The following is a 10280-nucleotide window of genomic DNA, read 5'->3' on the forward strand; positions in this document are numbered from 1 at the left end:
ACAGGTAGACAGGTAGAAGCCTTTAAAGAGGAAACAAATAAATCCCTTAAAGAAAAACAGGAAATACAATCAAACAGGTGAAGGAATTGAATAAATCAGTCCAAGACCTAAGTGTGGAAGTAGAAAAAAAAATAAAGAAAACATAAATGGAGGCAAACCTAGAAATGGAAAAATCTAGAAAAGAGGTTCAGAATTACAGAAGTAAATATCACCAACAGAATACAAAAGATAAGAGAGAGACTCTCCACTGTAGAAGATACTTTAGAAGAGATTGACACAACTGTCAAAGAAAATTCAAAACATAAAAAAAAAAAAACTCCTAACTCAAAACATCCAGAAAATTCAGGACACAATTAAAAGATCAAATCTAAGAATAATCAGAATTGAGGAGAACAAAGATTCCCAGCTCAAAGGACCTGAAAATGTCTTCAACAAAATCATAAAAAAAAAAAAAAAAAACAAAAAAAAAACTTCCCCAACCTAAAAAAAAGAGATGCTTATAAAGGTACTAGAAGCCTATAGAACACCAAATAAATGTGACCAGAAAAGAAAATCCTCTAGTCACATAATAATAAAAACACTAAACACACAGAACAAAGAAAGAATATTAAAATCTACAAGGGAAAAGGGCTATGTAACATACAAGGGTAGACCTATCACAATTACATCAAACTTCTCAACAAAGACTGAAGGTCAGAAGAGCCTGGTCAGAGGTCATGCAGACTCTAAGAGAACACAAATGCCAGCCTAGGGCTACTATAACCAGCAAAGCTCTCAATCAAAGTAGATGGAGAAAACAAAATATTCCAGAACAAAACCAAATTCAAACAGTATCTATCTACCAATCAAGCCCTACAGAGGGTCCTAGGAAAAAACTCCAACACAAGGAAGGTACTTATGCCAAAGAAAGGACAAGATATTAAGCATATCACAACAAAGCCAAAAGAAAAGAACCACAAGCACATACCACTACCTACAAAACCAAACATAGCAGGAACCAACAATCATCTGTCTTTACTATCTTTCAATATTAATGGACTCAACTCACCCATAAAAAGACAAAAGCTAACAGACTGGATATGCAAACAAGACCCAGCATTTTGGTGCATAAAAGAAACACACCTCAATAATAAAGACAGACACTATCTCTGAGTAAAAGGATGGAAAAAAGTCTTCCAAGCAAATGATCCTAAGAAACAAGCTGGAGTTGCCATCCTAATATCCAATAAAATAGACTTTCAACCAAAAGTTATCAAGTGTGCTGAGGAAGGACACGTCATATTCATCAGAAGGAAACCCACAAAGAGCAAGTCTCAATTCTGAACATCTATTCCCCAAATGCAAGGGCAACCACATTCGTAAAAGAAACTTTACTAAAGCTCAAAACACACATTGAACCCCACATAGTGGGAGACTTCAACACTCCACTCTCAGCCTGTCACAATGGACAGGTCATTGAAACAGAAACAAACATTAACACAGACATAGTGAAACTAATAGAGGTTAGGAACCAAATGTATTTAACAGATATCTACAGAACATTTCACCCTAAAACAAAAGAATACACCTTCTTCTCAACAACTCATGGTATCTTCTCCAAAACCGATCATATAATTGGTTACAAAACAACCCTCAACCAATACAAGAAGACTGAAATAATCCCATGCATCCTATCAGATTACCATGCCTAAGGCTGGTCTTCAATAACAGCAAAACCAACAAAATCCCACATACATGTGGAAACTGAATAACTCTGTACTCAATGATAACTTGGTTAGGAGAGAAATAAAGAAAGGAATAAAAGACTTCCTGGAATTTAATGAAAATGTTGACACATCATACCTAAACTTATGGGATACAATGAAAGTAGTGCTAAGAGGAAAATTCATAGCACTAAGCACCCTGGTAAAGAAACTGGAGAGATCTTACACTAGCAACTTAACAGCACACTGAGAGCTCTAGAACAAAAAGAGGCAAACACACCCAAGAGGGGAAGAAAGCAGGAAATAATCAAATTCAGGGTTGAAATCAACCAAATAGAAAGAGAATAATACAAAGAATCAACAATACCAGAAGCTGGTTCTTTGAAAGAATCAACAAGATAGATAAACTCCTCGCCAAACTAATTAAAAGGCCCAGAGGCAGTATCCAAATTAATAAAATCAGAAATAAAAAGGGAGACATAACAACAGAAATGGAGGAAATTAAAAAAAATCATCAAATCCTACTACAAAAGCTTATACTCAACAAAACTGGAAAATCTAAATGAAATGAATGGTTTTCTAGACAGATATCACATACCAAAGTTAAATCAAGAGCAGGTAAACTATCTAAACAGGCCCATATTCTATAAGGAAATAGGAGAAATAATTAAAAAGCACCCAACCAAAAAGAGCTCAGGGCCAAATGGATTTAGTGCAGAATTCTACCAAACCTTTAAAGATGGCCTGACACCAATATTCCATAAAATAGAAACAGAAGGAACACTATCTAATTTATTCTATGAAGCCACAATTACTCTCATACTTAAACCACACAAGGACCCAAGCAAAAAAGAGAACTTCAGATCAATCTTGCTTATGAATATCAATGCAAAAATACTCTATAAAATTATTGCAAATAATTCAAGAACATATCAAAACCATCATTCACCGCAATCAAGTAGGCTTTATCCCAAGGAGGGGAGGTTGGTTCAATATACAAAAATCTATTAGTATAAGCCAATATATAAACAAACTCAAAAGAAAATGTCACATGATCATCTCCTTAGATGCAGAAAAAAGCATTTGACAAAATACAACACCCCTTCATGTTAAAATTATTGGAGAGATCGGGAATTCAAGGCCCACACCTAAAGAATAAAAGCAATATACAGGAAACCAACAGCCAATATCAAATTAAATGGAGAAATACTTGAAGCAATCCCACTAAAATCACAGACAACACAAGGATGCCCACTCTCCCCATATCTATTCAATATAGTACCTGAAGTGCTAGCTAGAATGATAAGACAACAAAAAGAAATCAAGAGGATACAAATTGGCAAAGAAGAAATAGAAGTATTATTTGCAGATGATATGAAGTACACATAAGCGACCACAAAAACTCTATCAGAGAACTTCTCCAGCTGATAAACAACTTCAGTAAAGTGGCTGGATATAAAATTAATTCAAATAAATCAGTAAAACAGGCTGAGAAGGAAATTAAGGAAACAACTCCCTTCACAATAGCCACAAACAATGTAAAATACCTTGGGGTAACTCTAGCCAAACAAGTGAAAGACCTGTATGACAATAACTAAAAGACTCTCAAGAAAGAAATCAAAGATCTTGGAAAATGGAAAGATCTTCCATGCTCATGGATTGGCGGGATTAACATAGTAAAAATGGCCATCCTATCAAAAGCTATCTACAGATACAAAGCAACCCCCATCAAAATCCCAACACAATTCTTCAAAGACATAGAAAGAGCAATTCTCAAATTCATCTGGAAAGGCAAAACAAAACAAAACAAAACAAAACAAAACAAACAAACAAACAAACAAAACAAAACAGAATAGTGAAAACAATTCTTAACAATAAAAGAATGGCTGGGGGAATCACCATCCCTGACTTCAATCTCTACTACAGAGCAATAGTGATTAAAAACTGCATGGTATTGATACAAAGTTAGACAAGGTGTTCAATGGGATAGAATTGAAGACCCAGAAATAAAATCACATGTGTATGGACACTTGATCTTTGACAAAGAAGCCAAACATATACAATGTAAAAAAAGAAAGCATCTTCAACAAATGGTGCAGTTCTAACTGGCCATCAGTGTGTAGAAAAATGAAAGTAAATCTGTATTTGTCACCTTGCACAAAGCTCAAGTCCAAGTGGATCAAGGACCTCAACATAAAAGCCAGATACACTGAATCGAATAGAAGAGAAAGTGGGAAAGAACCTTGAATACATGGGCCCAGGAGGAAGTTTTCTAAACAGAATTCCAATGGCTCATTCTCTAAGATCAAGAATTGATAAATGGCACCTGATTAAAATCAAAAACTTCTGCAAGGCAAAGTACACAGTCAATATGACAAATCGGCAACCTACAGATTTGGGGTAAGCTTCACTAACCCCACATCCAATAGAGGGCTAATATCCAAAATATATAAAGAACTAAAGAAGCTAACCACCAAAAACCAACAACCCAATCAAAAAATGGGGTATAGAACTAGACTGAGAATTCACAACAGGAATCTTGAATGGCTGAGAAGCACCTAAAGAAATGTTCAAAGTCCTTAGTGATCAGAGAAATGCAAATCAAAACAACCATGAAATTCCACCTTACACCAATCAGAATGGCTAAGATATAAACCTCGCGTGACAACACATGTTGGTGAGGTTGTGAAGAAAGAGAAACACTCCTCTGTTGCTGGTGGGAGTGCAAACTGGTACCACTACTCTGGAAATCAATCAGGAGGTTTCTCAGAAATTGGAAGTAGATTTACCTGAAAACCTAGTAAGATCACTCTTGGGAATATACCCAAAAGATGCCCCACCATGCCACATGGGCATGTGTTCCACTATGTCCATAGCAGACTTGTTTGTGATAGCCAGAAGCTGGAAACAACCTAGATGTCCCAAGACAGAAGAATGGATACAAAAAAATGTTGTTCATTTACACAATGGAATACTAATCAGTTATTAGGAATGAGGACATCCTGAGTTTTGCAGGCAAATGGATGGAACTAGAAAATATCATCCTGAAGGTGAAGTAACTCAGACCCAAGAGAACATGCATGATATGTACTCACTAATAAGTAGATAATAGCAAAACAAAAACAAAAACAAAAAAATCAGCATACCTGAGATACCATCCACAGAACTCAAAAAGTTCAACAAGCTGAAGGGCCAAGTGAGGATGCCTCCGGCCCACTTGGGAGGAAGAAGAAAGCAATCACAGTGGGGAGGGACCTGGGAGGGAAAGTGGACATGGTGGGGAAGAGGGGAACATGATGTATTGGGCAGGGGTGGGGGGAGGACTGAAGCCCTGAGGGCCAGCAGAAAGAATGGAAACAGGCAGCCTCAGGAGGGAGGAGGTTGGGAGGATCCTCCAGAATGTACCAGAGACCTGGGAGGTGAGAGACTCTCAGGAATCAAAATGAGATGAGATGAGATGACCTAGAGTGGGGAGAGGGAACTTGTAGAGCCCACCTCCAGCAGAAAGTCAGGGCATCAAGTGAGGTATGGGTTGTCATTCTATAGTCACAACTCTGACCCATAATTGTTCCTGTCTGAAAGAACTGCAGGGATGGAAATGGAGAGGAACCTGAGGAAAAGAAGGTCCAGGGGCAGGCCCACAGTGGTATCCAGCTCAAGGGGAGGTTCCAAGGCCTGACACTTATTACAGAGGCTCACAAAAAGGGACCGATCATGACTGCACCCGGAAGACCCAATAAGCAGCTGAGTGAGTCAGATGCAGATATTGACACCCAACCAATGGACAGAAGCTGATGACGCCTGTGGTTGAATTAGAGAAAAGCTGGAAGAAGCTGAGGAGGAAGGCGACCCTGTAGAAGGACCAGCAGTCTCAATTAGTCTGGGCCCCTGAGATCTCTCAGACACTGGACCACCAACCAGGCAGCATGCACCAGCTTATATGAGGCCCCCAACACATGTACAGCAGAGGACAGCTGGGTCTGGTTTTAGTCAGAGGAGATGCACCTCAAGAGACTGGAGGCCTCAGTGAGTTTAGAGGTTGCTGGGGTTGGGTGGGATGGGGACATCCTCATGGAGACAGGAGTGTGGGGAGGAGGTATGGGATGTGGAACAGTTGGAGGATATACCGGGAGGGGAATAAAATCTGGAGCTTAAAATAAATAAATAAATAAATTAATAAATAAATGGTATACAAAAGAAATATAACCTGCCACAAATAGGATTCACATAATTATCAAATATTTATATGTCTATCCGTTTTCTATAGCAGAAGTTTAAGATTATTTTAGGTATGGCAATCACTGTCACCATGAATAAATGTAATAATGGAAAAACTCAAGTATCTAAAATTTCTAATGAATCATCTTAATGTTATGATAGATAATATTGTTTAGTGTCCTCATCTTACTCTTCACAGGTTATTATTCCTATATTGAGGGAAAGATACAGAGGTCGGCATTGATCTTGTCTAATTCAGGTGCTTCATAGGAAAGTTAGAGAAAAAGAAGTACTAAAAATGTCCAAGGCACTATTCTTTGCACTTTGCCAAAAGCAAATAAATATATTTCATGCCCAAAAACAACAACAAAAATGGCAGGAGCTCTGGGGAGACTAAGGCAGGAGTATTTTCAAGTTCAAGACCAACCTGGGGTTATGAAGTGAGACTTTTTCTCAAAAAAAAAAATGGCCATTTTGCCTAAAGCACTATACAGATTCAATGCAATACCCATCAAAATCCCAACTCAATTCTTCACAGAGTTAGAAAGAGCAATTATCAAATTCATCTGGAACAACAAAAAACCCAGGATAGCTAAAACTATTCTCAGCAACAAAAGAAAATCTGGGGGAATCAGTATCCCTGACCTCAAGCAATACTACAGAGCAATAGTGTTAAAAACTGCATGGTATTGGTACAGTGACAGGCAGGAGGATCAATGGAACAGGATTGAAGATCCAGAAATGAACCCACACACCTATGGCCACTTGATCCTCGACAAAGAGGCTGAAAACATCCAATGGAAAAAAGATAGCCTTTTCAACAAATGGTGCTGGTTCAACTGGAGGTCAGCATGCAGAAGAATGCGAATTGATCCATCCTTGTCTCCTTGTACTAAGATCAAATCCAAATGGATCAAGGACCTCCACATAAAGCCAGACACTCTGAAGCTAATAGAAAAGAAACTGGGGAAGACCCTTGAGGACATCGGTACAGGGAGAAAGTTTCTGAACAGAACACCAATAGCGTATGCTCTAAGAGCAAGAATTGACAAATGGGACCTCATAAGGTTACAGAGTTTCTGTAAGGCAAAGGACACCATCAAAAGGACAGATTGGCAACCAACAAATTGGGAAAAGATCTTCACCAATCCTACATCAGATAGAGGGCTAATATCCAATATATATAAAGAACTCAAGAAGTTAGACTCCAGAAAACCGAACAACCCTATTAAAAAATGGGGTACAGAGTTAAACAAAGAATTCTCACCTGAAGAACTTTGGATGGCAGAGAAGCATCTTAAAAAATGCTCAACTTCATTAGTCATTAGGGAAATGCAAATCAAAACAACCCTAAGATTTCATCTTACACCAGTCAGAATGGCTAAGATTAAAAATTCAGGAGACAGCAGGTGTTGGAGAGGGTGTGGAGAAAGAGGAACACTCCTCCATTGCTGGTGGGGTTGCAAATTGGTACAACCACTCTGGAAATCAGTCTGGCGGTTCCTCCGAAAACTGGGTACCTCACTTCCAGAAGATCCTGCTATACCACTCCTGGGCATATATCCAGAGGATTCCCCACCATGTAATAAGGATACATGCTCTACTATGTTCATAGCAGCCCTATTTATAATTGCCAGATGCTGGAAAGAACCCAGGTATCCCTCAACAGAAGAGTGGATGCAAAAAATGTGGTATATCTACACAATGGAGTACTATTCAGCCATTACAAACAATGAATTCATGAAATTCTTAGGCAAATGGATGGAGCTAGAGAACATCATACTAAGTGAGGTAACCCAGACTCAAAAGGTGAATCATGGTATGCACTCACTAATAAGTGGTTATTAACCTAGAAAACTGGAATACCCAAAACATAATCCACACATCAAATGAGATACAAGAAGAAAGGAGGAGTGGCCCCTGGTTCTGGAAAGACTCAGTGAAACAGTATTCGGCAAAACCAGAACGGGGAAGTGGGAAGGGGTGGGAGGGAGGACAGGGGAAGAGAAGGGGGCTTACGGGACTATCGGGGAGTGGGGGGACTAGAAAAGGGGAAATCATTTGAAATGTAAATAAATTATATCAAATAAAAAAAAAACAACAAAAAAGAACCAGGCGGTGGTGGTGCACGCCTGTAATCCCAGCACTTGGGAGGCAGAGGCAGGTGGAATTCTAAGTTCGAGGCCAGCCTGGTCTACAGAGTGAGTTCCAGGACAGCCAGGGCTATACAGAGAAACCCTGTCTCGAAAAACCAACCAAACAACCAACCAAACAACCAACCAACCAAACAAACAAACAAAAAACAGACCTGATCAGAGTTGTTTGGGGTCAGTTTTAGAAAGAAAGACTGGAAATAGTTTTTGAACTGTCAGATCAGAAGGTTTTGCTTTCCACTTCTCTTTTCTAAAACTAAAGTCCACAACCTTGAAACAGCAGTTTTAAACGTGGGCAGATGTGAGAGGCACTGCCTTGTAGTTTATACCGGCATCCTTTCTTCCTCTGCATTGAATTTGGTCATTAATATCAGTGGATTTTCTTTTCCTGAGAAGATTTTAACAAGCAACCATCCTGAGTGAATTCTTATAGATGAATCATAAACTTAAGTGGCTGCAACGATCTATAAAACATCAAAATGCAAATGTTCTGGTGGGTTAGACTAGAAATATTTCAGTGTAGGGAATCCAAAATTGCAGCAAGTGGAATTTAACTTAATATTCTTTACTGGAGAGAAGATGGCGCATATATTGCTATAATCAATAAACAGGGTCACTTTGCCTATGGGACAGATTTAAGGTCTGTGTCTCCATTTTTGGTAACTATTCACTAATAATGGACGACTTTGTGGCTGTTGCTCCTTAGGTATTCATCTCCGTCCCGCGTGCTTGCTTCTCAGAGTGAAATGAGAGCTGTTTTTCAAATTTTAACCCAAAGGTTCTTAAAATTGGAAGTATACATTCATATTTCAAATCACGGTTTATAAGTGTTTGGTTACCAATGCTGTTTGTCACTGGGTACCAAATCCCTCTTCATTTCTCCAGAAGCTTCCTGTTCTTTTTCTGTCCCTCTGCATGCCTTCCTTCCTCCTCTTTGTTTTCCTCCTTTTCTCTCAGGTCAGCTGGCCTGTTTGTCTGCAGTGGTCTGGGAAGGACAAACAGGACAGTAGGCACCCCATGAGGCCACTCGATGGGATGGGAGGGGAAGCAGTGACTGCCCAGTCACCTTGAGGCCACACTTGGGAGTCACAGAAAGCTGTGGGGTTTTGGCAAAGGCCAGTGACACAATCAACCTAGGTTTTACGGAGATTAGTCTGGTGGCAGATTGTTCTCAGGACCTCGCTGTGGGATTTAATAAAAACCAATAACTTCTGTTAGGATTAAGTGGTCCATGTCCAGTCCTCACATCCAGTCCTCTTGGAGGTGATGAACAGTTGGCTAATACCTTCTGAATTATGACCCCTTCCCAGAATTACAGAATTTTAACTGGGGCGTAAAGGTGCCTTGAATACAATCTGGTCAATTTCTCTGGGGTGGGACTGGGCCTGGTGTTCCGAGTCAGGACCGCTGAGGCCTCCCTGTGACTCCAGCTCACTCTGCTTCCTCTCTGGGAGCCCCTCCCCTCCAGCAATACTGACTCTCTTCTACCTTGTGATTCAACAGACCTGGTGTTGACTGAGTCCTCCCTGAGGAAGGATCTGTCCTTCTAAGATTCCCAACAAGACTTTTCAGGTCTGTTCTGCTCTGGCATAACCAACCCTTTCTTCAGAGTTAGACATAACCACTCCTAAGGACTTCCCCAGGCTGAGGACTTTCCCAATTGAAGCTAATGATCCATTAAGCATCCCCCTGCTCCTGAGTAAACACACAGTTCTTCACTTTTCTGACTTTTCAAAGGAACAACTGTTTTAATGAAACAGCTAAATTTGAAGCCTTAATCTTATATCATGAGTTGTCAATGGTTAGTCACCCAAACTAATTTTAAGGCCAAGTTTTCTGTAATGCCAGATCACTGGTGTGTTCTGATTTTTATGTCCTAGTCTACTGGATATAACTTTTTGGTGCCAGTCTTTTCACCATTAAAAAGCACCAGCCTTTCTGTTTTAATTTTTTCTCTCACCATCTTTCCCTTCTTGGTTTTAAAAATACCACTATTCTAACAAAAAGTTTGAACTCTTTCTCCCCCCCCCATTTCTCTCTCCCCCCACAGTAAACTCTTGGAGCTGACCAGTTCTTGGTGACTCCTCCCTTTCCATTCCTTCTGCACTTGTATTACCTCCTGTTGCAATGCCTTCTGGCTGGTGTCCTTGCTGTCCATTCATGTCTGTTCTCAACATGGTGGCAAAGGGATGCTTTGAAGGCAAAC

Source organism: Apodemus sylvaticus, chromosome 4 (genome assembly GCF_947179515.1).
Source record: "Apodemus sylvaticus chromosome 4, mApoSyl1.1, whole genome shotgun sequence".
NCBI classification, from domain to species: Eukaryota; Metazoa; Chordata; class Mammalia; order Rodentia; family Muridae; genus Apodemus; species Apodemus sylvaticus.